The sequence below is a fragment of the Scyliorhinus torazame genome, chromosome 2, assembly GCF_047496885.1.
Source record: "Scyliorhinus torazame isolate Kashiwa2021f chromosome 2, sScyTor2.1, whole genome shotgun sequence".
Lineage (NCBI taxonomy): Eukaryota > Metazoa > Chordata > Chondrichthyes > Carcharhiniformes > Scyliorhinidae > Scyliorhinus > Scyliorhinus torazame.
Window position 1 is genome coordinate 94,933,409 of NC_092708.1, and position 14,618 is coordinate 94,948,026.

A 14,618-nucleotide genomic window follows, 5' to 3' on the forward strand; every position below is an offset into this window, starting at 1 on the left:
AGTACACAGCAGCAGACATTATTTTATTTGTGATTAACAATACTCCAGATATAATTCACTGCACACAATTCAAGGCACTCAAATCAAATAAACTAATTTTAAAGAATCAAAAGGCTTTCCTACACACTATAGCAATACAATAAAATATTTCCCCTCTAATATGCAAATAATATGACACAATAAACCATATGCTAAGAAATCTGAAGTATTATAAAACACTGGATCAACTATTAACTTTAAGCATGGGACTGAGTGTTACAAGAACTAAAACCATTATTTATACAAGGAGCATCACAACTGACCTCCATTGTAACACTATAAACCAGCTACATACTCACATCGCACTACAAACAAAGAGGCCCCTGCACTAGATGTTGATACAACTTCAGAGCAGGTAACAAAGCCACAAACCTCCAAACAAATGATGTGAATCTGTAATTGTAGCATTACAAGAATACCTATGAAGAAACTAACATTGACATAGCTCTTCCCAAAGTTGTTCTTTAAAGATGATGGTAGATCCTGAGAAGATGAGTAGATTGCTACATTACCAACATTAGTTGGTAATTCAGTAACCAGAGGGCATAAATTCAAAAATAACACCACAAAATTCAGGAGAAAGTTAGATCCTTTTTACTCGCAGAGAATTATGATAACACAACACAAGTGGATATTGAGATTGAGACTATAAGATTGTTTAAGAACATAAGAACGAGGAGCAGGAGTAGGAAATTTAGCCTCTCGAGCCTCCTCCGCCATTCAATATGATCATGGCTGATCTCATCTCGGTCTCAACTCCACCGTCCTGCCTGACGTTACATCCGTAACCCTTAAACTCATTACTAATTAAAAATCTCTCTACCTCACCCTTAAATTTACTCACTGTCCTGGCATCCACTGCTTTCTCGGGTAGTGAATTCCAAAGATTCATGACTCTTCGAAAGAAGTAATTTCTCCTCATCTCTGTTTTGAATCTGCTACTCCTCATCATAAAACTATTTATCTCTCATTTTAGATTGCCGCACAAGGGGAAACATCCACTCTATATCTACTTTGTCAATACCTTTTGTATCTTAAATACCTCAATTATATCTCCTCTCAGTCTTCTAAACCCCAGAGGGCTAAACTGCTCAATCTCGCTTCATAAGACAAACCCCTCATTTCTGGAATCAATCTAGTGAACTTCCTCTGATCTGCCTTCAATGTAACTGCATCCCTCCTCATGTAAGGGGACCAAAACTGTATACAGTACTTCAGGTGCGGTCTCACCAATGCTTTGTAAAGTTGCAGCAACATACCCCTCCTTTTATCTTCTATTCCTTTAACCATGAATGCCAAAATTCCATTTGACTTCCTTATTAGGTGCTGTACCTGCATGTTAAGTTTTCTGAGGTTCATGCACGAGGACACCCAGATCCCTCTGCATCAAAGTTTTTTTCCATTTAGGTAATAAGTTCCTTTATATTTTTACAACCAAAATGGATAACCTCACACTTATCCATGTTAAACTCCATCTGTCTCATTTTGGCCCACTCACCTAACCTATCTATATCCATTTGTAAATGTCTTATTTCCTCATTGCAACTCACCTATTTTAGTGTCACCGACAAATTTGGCCTATAGTACCTCCTATCCTTGCATCCATGTCATTAATATATATTGTAAATGTTTGGGACCCGAGGACTAAACCCTGTGGCACTCCACTAGTTACATCTCGCCAACCAGGAAAAGACCTATTTATCCTGACTCTCTGCCTTCTGTCAGTTAGCCAGTCTTCTATCCAAGCTAACAAATTACCCCGAGCCTCATGTGATCTTACCTTGTGTATTAACCTTTTTTGCGGCACCTTATCAAATGCCTTCTGGAAGTCCAGATGTACTACATTTACAGGAACCCAATTATCCACTTGGCTTGTTACATCTTTGAAGAACTCTAGCAAATTAGTCAGAAATGATTTAACCTTCATAAAACCATGCTGAATCTGATGGCTTGTGTTCTGATTTTTCAAATGTCCTGTTATTACGTTCTTAATAATGGACTCTAACAGATGTTGAACTAACTGGTCTATAGTTTCCTACTTTCTGCTTCCCTCCCTCCTTTTTTGAATATCGGTGTGACATTAGTATTTTTCCAATCCACTAGATTAAAAATGGATTGGATAATAATTCAAAAGGAACATTATAGAATAATACAGGAATGGGCAGAGGAATTGAATTAGAGTAGTACATCCAATTGAGCACCTCGTACCAGAAATGGCACGACATATCCAAATGATCTCCTCCTGTTTTTTAGTTTCTGTCAGATAAAAAAAGGACCATAAATTGTACCACATCCAGGAGAACAAACATTCCAAAAAGATGTCTCTGGCAGGGGCTGGTTTAGCACAGTGGGCTAAACTGCTGGCTTGTAATGCAGAACAATGCCAGCAGCGTGGGATCAATTCCCGTACTGGCCTCCCCGAACAGGCGCCAGAATGTGGCGACCAGGGGCTTTTCACAGTAACTTCATTGAAGCCTACTTGTGACAATAAGCGATTATTATTACATGAGAAATCCACTGGAACCTTTTCATGTATGAAATATATGGGCAGAATTTAACAGGCCCCCTCCAACAGTTCTGCAGGCAGGTAATTCTGCAGGCAGGGTGGTCCTCAAGACACCCTATCACCAACCTATTCTCAATATTTTGACGAGGAGGGCAAGGCAAGGCCCCAACAACCCTCTGAATAAGATGTTAAAAAAAACACCATGCAATTTTAAAGACCAGGGGAGTTATCCCTGCTCTTTCTGGAGGGAGTTCAAGATAACTTAAGTTAAAAATAACTAAAAAGATAAAAGAACTAAGGTATACCATATTGCAAAAGCAAGTGGCAGGCTGGAAGATTGGGAAACTTTTAAAGATCAGCAAAGGGTTACAAAAGAAGTAATAAGAAGAGTAAAGGTAATTTATGAAAGAAAACTAGCACAAAATATTAAAAAATGGATAGCAAAAGCTTCTATAAGTATGTAAAAGGGAAGTAAGTAGCTAAAGTGAATGTTGGTCACTTGGCGGATAAGATCGGGAAATTATTAGTGGGGAACACAGAAATGGGGGAGACGCTAAATCAATATTTTGCCTCAGTTTTCACGGTGGAGGACACCAGTGCAACCCCAATAATAACAGGTAATGCAGAGGTAATAGAAAGGGGGAACTCAGAACAATCATCATCAGTAGGGAAAAACTACTAAGCAAACTAATGGAATTGAAGGCAGAAAAGTCCCCAGGGCCTGATGGCCTACACCCTAGAGTCTTAAACGAAGTGGCAACAGAGATAGTGGATCCATTGGTCATAATGTTCCAAAATTCCCTGGATGTGGGAAAGGTTCCAGCGGATTTCTCATATAATGCCCTTATTCAAATAGGGAGGGAGGCAGAAAGTAAGAAACTAGACCAGTTAGTTTAACATCTGTTGTTGGGGAAATGTTAGAATCTATTATTAAGGAAATAATAACAGGACATTTGGAAAATCAAAACGCAATCCATCAGAGACAGCATAGTTTTATAAACGGTAAATCATGTTTGACGAATTTGCTAGAGTTCTTCAAAGATGTAACAAGCCAAGTGGATAATGTAGATGTTGTCCATCTGGACTTCCAGAAGGCATTTGATAAGATTCCACACAAAAGGTTAAGACACAAGGTAATACAACATGGGATTTTGGGTCATTTATTAGCTTGGATAGAAGACTGGCTAACCTACAGAAGGCAGAAGAGAGTCTGAAATTAAAAGTGAAAGATGACCATGAAACGATTGTTGTAAAAAACCATCTGGCTCACGCATGTCCTTTACGGAAGGAAATCTTCCATCCTTACCTGGTCTGGCCTACATGTGACTCCAGACCCACAGCAATGTGGGTGACTCTTAGATGCCCGCTGAAGTGGCCGAGCAAGCCACCCAGTTGTATTCAACCGCTACGAAAGCACAAAAAAGGAATGAAACCTGACGGACCACCCAGCATCGACCCAGACACAGGAAACGACAATGGCAAACCCAGTCCTGTCGACCCTGCAAAGTTCTCCTTACTAACATCTGGGGGTTGTGCCAAAGGTGGGAGAGCTGCGTCACAGACTAGTCAAGCAACAGTCTGACATAGTCATACTCACAGAATCATACCTTACAGACAATGTCCCAGGCACCACTATCACCATTCCTGGGTATGTCACGTATCACCGGCAGGACCGACCCAGCAGAGGTGGCAGCACAGTGGTATACAGTCGGGATGGAGTTGCCCTGGGAGTCCTCAACATCAACTCTGGACCCCATGAAGTCTCATGGCTTCAGGTTAAACATGGGCAAGGAAACCTCCTGCTGATTACCATGTACCGGCCACCATCAGCTGATGAATCAGTACTCCTCCATGTTGAACACCACTTGGAGGAAGCACTGGGGGTGACAAGGGGGCAGAATATGCTCTGGGTGGGGGACTTTAATGTCCATCACCAAGAGTAGCCCACTAGTACCACCACAAATCGAGTTGGTCGGTTCCGAAAAGACATAGCTGCTAGACTAGGACTGCAGTAGATGGTGAGGGAATCAGCACGAGTGAAAACAATACTTGACCTCATCCTCACCAATCTGCCTGCTGCAGATGCATCTGTCCATGACAGTACCAATAGAAGTGACCATCGCACAATTCTTGTTGAGACAAAATCCCGTCTTCACATTGAGGATACTGTCCATCGTGTTGTGTGGCACTACCACCGTTCTAAATGGGATAGACTTCTAGCAACTCAAGACTGGGCATCCACGAGGCTCTATGAGTCATCAGCAGCAGCAGAATTGTATTAAACCACAATCTGCAACTTCATTGTCTGGCATATCCCCCCTCTACCATTACCACCCAGCCAGGGGATCAACCCTAGTTCAATGAAGAGTGAAGGAGAGCATGCCAGGAGTAACATCAGGCATACCGAAAAATGAAGCATCAACCTGGTGAAGCTATATCACAGGACTACTTGTGTGCCAAACAGCATAAGCAGCAGGTAATAGACACAGCTAAGCAATTCCACAATGAATGCATCAGATCTAAGCTCTGCAGTCCTGCCACAACCAGCCCTGAATGGCGGTGGACAATTAAACAGCTGACAGAAGGAGGAGGCTCCACAAATATCAGCATCCTCAATGATATGGCGATGCCGACGTTGGACTGGGGTGGGAACAGTAAGAAGTCTGGTCACAACTTTACTGCAATGTCACTTCTCAGTTTCCCCCCACAATTTGAAAGCACAGAGACACAGACACAAAGTACCATTTACCTTCCCAGACTGCACTCCAGACTTCTCGCGCTCAGCTCCGCTCCCAATATTAAGAACTTACCTTCCTTACCTGCTCCTCACCAATCAGCTCTCTCCCTTGTAGTCACCTGCAGCAGGGCAAGGCCACTCACTGGAAATTTGAGGGTGACAAATCAAGGGACAAAGAGCACCTGCTCCCACCCAGCCTTGAATTCCCACCTAGCTTCAAATTCCCAGCTTTCAAACTCACTCTTCGATGTTTCTCATTCTTGATGTGTCCTCTGTCTCACTGGGAGTGCTCACTGTGAGTCAGCTAAAATCTTCAGCCAGAAGTGCTGAGTGGTCTCATCCAGAGGTCCACAACAACACTGATGTCAGTCTTCACTCAATACGATTCACTCCACGTGAAGGCACTGGATATGCAAAAGCTATGGGCCCTGACAATACTCCAGTACTAGTACTGAAGCTTGCGCTCCAGAACTTGCAGCAACCCTAAAGCTTGGCTACAACACCGGCATCTACCCAGCAATGTGGAAAATTGCCCAGGTGTGTCCTGTACACAAGAAACAGGACAGATTCAACCCAGTCTACTCTCCATCATCTGCAAAGTAATGGAAGGAGTCATCAACAGTGCTATAAAGTAGCACTTACTCATCAATAATCTGCTCACGGATGCTCAGTTTGTGTCCACCAGGTTCACTCGCTCCTGACCTCATTACAGCCTTAGTTCAAACATGGAAAAAAGGGCTGAATGCCAGAGGTGAGGTGAGAGTGACTGCCCTTGACATCAAGGCAGATTTTGACTGAGTATGGCATCAAGGTGCCCTAGCTAAACTAGTGTCAATGGGAATCAAGGGGGAAACTCTCCACTGGTTGGAGTCATACCTTGCACAAAGGAAGATGGTTGTGGTGGTTGGAGGTTAATCAACTCAGCTCCAGGACATCACTGCAAGAGTTCCTCAGGGTAGTGTACTAGGCCCAACCATCTTCAGCTGCTTCATTGATGTCTTCCTTTCCATCATAAGGTCAGAAGTGGGGATGTTTGCGGGTGACTGCACAATGTTCAGCACCATTTTCGATACCTCAGATAATGAAACAGTCCATATCTAATTGCAGCAAGATCTGGACAATATCCAGGCTTGGGCTGACAAGTTGCAAGTTATATTCATGCCACACAAGTGCCAGGCAATGGCCAACTCCTAAAAGAGAGGAACTAACCATCCCCCAAGACATTCAATGGCATTACCATTGCTGAATCCCCCCACAATCGACATCCTGGGGGCTACCATTGATCAGAAACTGAACTGGGCTAGCCATATTAAAATTGTGGCTACCAGAGCAGATCAAAGGCGAGTAACCCGCCCCCACCCCGCAAAGCGTGCCCACAATCTACAAGGCACAAGTCAGGAGAGTAATGGAATACTCTTCACTTGCCTGGATGACTGCAGTTCCAACAATACTCAAGAGGCTCAACACCATTCAGGACAAAGCAGCTCACTTGATTGCTCCTCCTTCTATAAACATTCAAACCCTCTACCACCGACGAACAGTGGCAGCCAATGGCACCATCAACAAGATGCAGTGCAGTAACTCGCCAAGATTCCTTATTTGAGGAGGGTTGTAGTTGCATTCGAGGCTGTTCAGAGGAGATTCACTAGATTGATTCTAGAGATGAGGGGTTTGTGTTATGAAGAGAGATTAAGCAGTTTAGGCCTATACACTCTGGGTTTTAGAAGAATGAGGGGAGATCTAATTGAGGTACATAAGGTGATAAAAGTTATTGACGAAGTAGACATTGATGCACTATCAATTACGACGAGACGAGAGTAGAGCGTATTCGGGGCTTTATTAAGCAGAGGTGTGTAGCCTCCTGCAGCTGCTGCCGAAATGGCTGCAGCTCGGTGAGCACACACATTTATACTCCACCTACTGGGCGCAGCCAGCAAGCAGGGATCTACCCCTGTAACTGTATTACAGGAGCCTTACCGTATTACATCTCGTATGTGATATATACAACAGTGGTGACTACCATATTCACCCCCTGTTAAAAAAAAGAGTCCCGCGGGAGTGGTGGAAAACTATTTACATGCATTTTAAGGTTAACATTTTGGGGAAAGTTCACAAATTCAGCCAATCGGGTACCTTGATCCTCCGTGGTGAGCGCAGCAGTCCCGGTGGCGATGCAGGCGTCGGTTCGGTCGCCGGTGACTCCGGGATTGTGTAGACCTCATCTTCATCCCCGGGTGGGACCAAGGGGAGGACGGATCATCCTGGAGCAGGGGCTGTGGTGAGGTACGCTGTGGGGAGGAAGGGTGGCGCCGGGGCGGGGGGGGAGGGGGTGGGTGACCCAGCTTGTGCCAGGTCCCTGAGGGAGACTGTGTCTTGGCAGCTGTCGGGGTACGCCACGTAGGCATACTGCGGGTTTGCGTGGAGTAGCTGTGCCCTCTCGACCAATGGGTCCGCCTTGTGGAGCCGCACGTGCTTGCAGAAGAGAACGGGTCCTGGAGCTGCCAGCCACGTTGGGAGCGAAACCCAGGAGGTGGACTTCCTGGGGAAGGCAAGGAGACGTTCATGGGGGGTTGCATTAGTCACCGTGCAAAGTAGCGATCGGATGGAGTGAAGGTCGTCGGGAAGGACCTCCTGCCAGCGGGAGACCGGGAGATGTTTGGACTGTAGGGCCAGCTGGACGGCCTTCCAGACCGTCCCATTCTCCCGCCCACCTGCCCGTTTCCCTGGAGGTTGTAGCTGGTCGACCTGCTCGAGGCGGTGCCCTTGCTGAGCAGGTACTGACGCAGCTCATCACTCATAAAGGAGGATCCCTGGTCGCTGTGGATGTAGGCGGGGAAACCGAACAGGGCGAAGATGGTGTTGAGTGGTTTGATGACGGCGGCAGACGTCATATCGGGGCATGGGACGGCGAAGGGGAATCTGGAGTATTCGTCGACCACGTTAAGGAAGTACGTGTTTCGGTCGGTGGATAGGAGGGGTCCTTTGAAATCCAAGCTGAGGCGTTCAAAGGGGCAGGAGGCCTTCACTAGATGCGCGCGGTCTGGCCGGTAGAAGTGCGGTTTGCACTCCGCGCAGACCTGGCAGTGTCTGGTGATAGCCCTGACCTCCTCAATGGAGTAGGGCAGATTGCGGGCCTTTATGAAGTGAAAGAACCGGGTGACCCCTGGGTGACAGAGAGCATTGTGTAGGGTCCGGAGTCGGTCCACCTGTGCGCTGGCACGTGTACCTCGGGATAGGGCATCGGGGGGCTCGTTGTGCTTACCGGGGCGATACAAAATCTCGTAATTGTACGTGGAGAGCTCAATCCTCCACCTCAAGATTTTATCATTTTTGATCTTGCCCTGCTGTGTGTTATTGAACATGAAGGCAACCGACCGTTGGTCAGTGAGGAGAGTGAATCTCCTGCTGGCCAGGTAATGCCTCCAATGCCGCACAGCTTCTACGATGGCTTGGGCCTCTTTCTTGACGGAGGAGTGCCGAATTTCGGAGGCATGGAGGGTATGTGAAAAGAATACCACGGGCCTGCCTGCCTGGTTGAGGGTGGCGGCCAGAGCGACGTCTGATGCATCGCTCTCGACTTGGAAGGGGAGCGTCTCATCGGCCGAGTGCCTTGGCGACGTCGGCCTTGATACGGTTGAAGGCCTGGTGAGCCTCGGCTGTCAGGGAGAAAACGGTGGAGTGAATGTGTGGGTGGGCCTTGTCTGCATAGTTAGGAATCCACTGGACGTAGTATGAGAAGAACCCCAGGCATCGTTTGAGGGCCTTGGGTCAGTGGGGGAGGGGGAGTTCCATGAGGGGGCGCATGCGATCGGGGTCGGGCCCTAGAACTCCATTTTGCACCACATAGCCGAGGATGGCTAAGCGGTTGGTGCTGAACACGCACTTCTCCTTGATGTACGTTAGGTTGAGGAGTTTGGCGGTGTGGGGGAATTTGGAAAAGTTAGTGTTGTGGTCCTGCTGGTCATGGCCGCAGATGGTGACGTTATCAAGGTACGGGAAGGTGGCCCGCAGTCCGTACCAGTCAACCATTCGGTCCATCTCCCGTTGGAAGACCGAGACCCCATTAGTGACGCCGAAAAGAACCCTAAGGAAGTGGTAAAGGTCGCCGTCCGCTTCAAATGCGGTGTACAGGCGGTCCGCCTTGCGAATGGGGAGCTAGTGGTAGGCAGATTTCAGGTCCACTGTCGAGAAGACCCGGTACTGTGCAATCTGATTGACCATATCAGATATGCGTGGGAGGCGGTACGCGTCGAGCTGCGCGTACCGATTGATGGTCTGACTGTAGTCAACGACCATCCTGTTTTTCTCCCGTTTTCACAACTACCACTTGGGCTCTCCAGGGGCTGTTGCTGGCCTCGATAATGCCTTCCCGCAGCAGCCTCGGACCTGATGAAGGTCCTGTCCTGGGCACTGTACCGTCTGCTCCTGGTGGCGACGGGTTTGCAATCCGGGGTGAGGTTTGCAAACAGAGAAGGCGGGTCAACCTTAAGGGTCGTGAGGCCGCATACATTAAGAGGTGGTAGGGACCCACCAAATTTCAGGGTTAGACTTTGGAGGTTGCACTGGAAGTCCAGGCCGAGTAGCAAGGCAGCGCAGAGATTGGGGAGGACGTAGAGCCGGAAGTCGCTGAACTCTACGCCCTGGATGGTGAGGGTGGTGGTGCAGTACCCCTGGATCTCCACAGAGTGGGATCCGGAGGCCAGGGAGATTCTCTCCGCGAGGGAGAAGTGCCTTACTGTATCGGGGTCGATGAAGCTCTCTGTGCTCCGGAGTCAAGAAGGCATGATGTCTTGTGCCCATCGACCTTTACCGTCGTCCATGAGGTTGTGAGGTGGTGCGGCCGGGACTGGTCGATCGTGACGGAGGCGAGCTGTAGCTGGTGTTGGAAGCTCCCTGGCTGGTCGTCAGGCGATGAGCGGCCCGCTGAGGTGCCCGACGAGCAGGGGTCCTGAGGCGGGGAAGATGGCGGCGCCCACGGGGCACATGTGGTGGGCGGCGTTAAAGATGGCGGCGCCCACGAGCCGCACGAGGCCTGATGGGGGAAAGATGGCAGCGCCCATGGGCCGCACGTGTCCTGAGGCAAGCAAGACAGCGGCGCCCACGGGCCGCACGTGTTCTGAGGCGAGGAGGATGGCGGCGCCCACGGGCCGCACGTGGGGGGTGCAGGAACAATGGACCTGGGTACAGCGGCGATCGAGCGGGCCTAGCACACAGCAGCGAAATGTCCTTTCTTCCCGCAGGCCTTGCCGAGTGTGCTCCGCGCCGGGCAGCGCTGCCGGGGGTGCTTTGTCTGTCCGCAGAAGTAGAACTTGGGTCCCCTGGGGTTGGCTGGCTGCCGCGCGGTGCTGGCTTGGGGTTGGCCGGGGGTGGTCGCTGGTGGGGTCCACAATGGGGTGTTCGCTGTTGGGATCCACAATGTCCAGGAGGGGGAGCCGTGCGGTCGGGAGCGTACGCTTGTACATTACGGGAGGCGACCGTTAGTGAGATCGCGAGTTTCTTGGTCGCCGCGAGGTCGAGGGTAGCCCCCTCTAAGAGGCACTGGTGGATGTACGCCGACCCTACGCCCATAATGAAAGCATCCCTAATTAGGAGTTTGGAATGTTCAACAGCCGAAATGGCCTGGCAATCGCAATCCCTCGCCAGGGCGTGTAGGGCACGCCAGAAATCTTCCACAGATTCACCGGAGAGTTGAAGCCGCGGGGACAGGAGGTGCTTGGGATAGAGCGTGTTGGTCTGCTGAGTGTAGTTCTCTTTCAGTAGCGCCATGGTCGCGGCGTAGGTAGGCACGTCCCAGATGAGGGGAAAGCTATCGGAGCTCAGTCGCGTATACAGAATCTGGAGCTTCTGTGCCTCTGAGGGTGGTTCTGTCGCAGATCCGATGTAGGCTTCAAAGCAAGCTAGCCAATATGCGAAGGCCGACTTGGCGTTGTCTGATTGAAGGTGCAGCTGCAGGTGATCTGGCTTGATGCAGAGGTCCATTGTTGTAAAATCTCTGCTTAATAAATTGATGCACTATCAATTACGACGAGTCGAGAGTAGAGTGTAATCGAGGCTTTATTAAGCAGAGATGTGTAGCCTCCTGCAGCTGCTGCCGAAATGGCTGCAGCTCGGTGAGCACACACATTTATACTCCGCCTACTGGGCGGAGCCAGCAGGCAGGGATCTACCCCCGTACCTGTAGTACAGGAGCCTTACCGTATTACATCTCGTATGTGATATATACAACAGTGGTAACTACCACAGACATAAAGCGGATGTTTCTGCTTGTGGGGCAATCTAGGTCATAGTTTTAGGAGAAGGGGCAGCAGAATTAAAACAGATATGAGGAGAAATGACTTCTCTGAAGCATTGTGAATCTGTGGAATTCACTGCTCCAGAGTGCGGTGGTTGCAGGACCATTGAGTAAATTTATGCAGAAGATAACCAGATTTTTAATTAATAATGGGTTGAAGGGCTATGGCAAACGGGCAGGAAAGTGGAGTTGAGGTCGAGAGATCAGCCATGATCGTATTGAATGTGGAGCAGGCTTGACGGGATGAATTGCTTACTTCTGCTCCTGGTTCTTATGCTCTTATTTTGGCCTCAATCTATATCACAAAAACAGATTATCTAGTGACTATCATATTGCAGCAGTGCTAACCACTGTACCACCAAGTCGCCCAGTACTTCAGTGACTGCAAAACACTTTGGAACATTCGGAAGTTGAGAAACATGCTATTTAAAGGAAGTTTTTTCTTTCAAGATTGAAATCGATAGATTTTTGTTTAGTAATGCCATATGGACTTCTGGTGGTGGCAATGGTCTTATCGGTCACATACAAGGTGGCTCCTGCTTGGAGGTATTGGTTTTAGCCCTTTCTGCCCATTTAATGGGTGATCTTTGTGTATAAAGTGTGAAGTGAGATGAGGATGGTGGTTTCTCCCCCAGAGTGGAATGTAAATGGGGTACCAGACCCGGAATAAGTTGGTGAGAGCCCGAGCTGAGGAGTTGGAGGACGCTTGCGGCGCAGCACCATTGGAAAAAATGATGGAGGGGGAAGGGTCACAGTTGTCTGCCACACTGCCTGTAGAGCAGTGTTGGACTTCATTAAGAGGGAATTTCGGCAGTAGCGAAAGGAGATGCAGGGAGACTGGTCGAGTGCGATTGAAGGAGCAGTAGCTTCTCTTCGCAGGATTCTGGATTGTGTAGAGAAGCTGTTGAAAGCGTAAGGTGCGACGATCCAAAAGGTGGAAAGGGCGGTTCCGGACCATAGTGACCAGATCATTTTATTGTGGTGGTGATGGCGATGATGGGGAAGCCTGTGAGGCTGACCAGGAAAATCAATCCAGGCAGCAAACCTGCGAATCGTGGGTATGCCGGAGGGAGTAGAAGGAACGATTGCGCCAGGCTGTGTCTTGAGGATGTTCAAGAAGTTGATGGAGGAGCAGTTCTTTGATATGGCACCAGAAGTGAATCGTGCCCACCAGTTCCTTGAGACTAAGGACAAGAACTGGGGAGTCACAAATGAACAAATTCCAGAACAAGGAAAATATTCTGAGGTGGGCCAGGGCAACATGAGACTGCACCTGGGAGGGGAATTGGATCCGCATTTATCAGGACATTGGGGCTGACCTGGCCAAGTGATGGGCGCTTGCTTCTTTTTGGTGTTTTTTATGCACAGGGTAGTTGGGTATCTGGGTGGGTTGAAGTAGGGATGGTATGGAGTATGTAGAGTGGCGAGCTGGGTAGTTTGGGTGGGGTTATTTGGTTGGACCTCAAGGTGGGAGTCGTCATGCTAGCAGGGTATGTTAGTGAACGGAAACAGTGTGAAGGTGGGGGCTATGGTGGTTAGCCTGAGCGTAGGGGGGGGGCTAAGGTATGGGGGGGTGGGGGAGTACTGATGATGCAGTTAGTTTTTTGGATGGGTTTAGATGAGGATGGAGGAGGCGGTCATTTTGGATGTGCCCAGGTTAGCGAGGGGTCGGATGGTTGTGCGGGCCAGGGTGCAGTGGCGATGGCTTTCGCAGAGGGGAGGTCAGAAATCTCAAGTGAGATTATACCTTGGAATGTGAGTGGGTTAAATAGTCAGATTAAATGGTCATGGGTGTTTACACACCAAAAGAGTTTGAGGACAGATGTGGTTTTCTTGCAGGAGACACGTCTGCAGGTGAAGGATCAGATGCGGTTAAGGAATGGGTGGGTGGGGCAGGCATTGCACTCGGGGTTTGATTCTAAATTGAGAGGGCTTATCATAGAATTTACAGTGCAGAAGGAGGCCATTCGGCCCATCAAGTCTGCACCGGCTCTTGGAAAGCACCCCACCGAAGGTCAACACCTCCACCCTATCTCCATAACCCAGTAACCCCACCCAACACTTAGGACAATTTTGGACACTAAGGGCAATTTAGCATGGCCAATCCACCTAACCTGCACATCATTGGACTGTGGGAGGAAACCGGAGCACCCGGAGGAAACCCACGCACACGCGGGGAGGATGTGCAGACTCCGCACAGACAGTGACCCAAGCCGGAATCGAACCTGGGACCCTGGAGCTGTAAAGCAATTGTGCTATCCACAATTGCCATTATGATACTGTTCAGTAAAAAGGTAGCATTTGTGGTGGCCAGAGAGATGCAGAACCCAGGGGGTTGGTTTGTGATGGTGAGTGGGGCGTTAGGCATTGTCAGTTTTAGTGAAGGTATATGCTCCCAACTGGTACGATGCGTACTTTATGAAGAAGCTGTTAATATCCATCCCGGACTTGGATTCCCATCAGTTGATCATGGGAGGTGCGATTTTAATTGTGTACTGGACCCAAGGGTGGATACATCTAGTCCCAAGTCAACGCCTAAGTTGAGGATGGCTAGGGAGTTGGGGGTATTTATGGATCAGATGGGGGAGGGGGGGGTGACCCGTGGAGGTTCAGGCACCCGGGGGAGAGGGAATATTCCTCCTTCTCACATGTTCATTGGGTATACTCTCATATCGATTTCTTTGTGGTGGGGAAAGCGGTGTTGTCGGGGGGGTCGTGGGGGCGGAATATTCAGGTATAGTAGTTTTGGATAGGCAACATTATCGACGTGAGGTTTGAAACTGGATGGGTGCAGAGACCGGAGTGGAGGTTTGATTGAGTGTTCTTGGCAGATAAGAAGTTTTGTAATTAGGTGACATCAGCTTAACCAAAACGGGGAGGTGTCTATGGCCACATTCTGGCAGGCATTGAAGGCATTGGTTTGGGGGTAGGTTATTGCTTATTAGGCCTACAGGGATAAAGTTGAGAGGGAGGAAAGGCAGAGGTTGTTGGCAGTTTAGTAGATCTGCTTCACAGGTATTCAGTGGTGCCAACTAGGGAGTTGT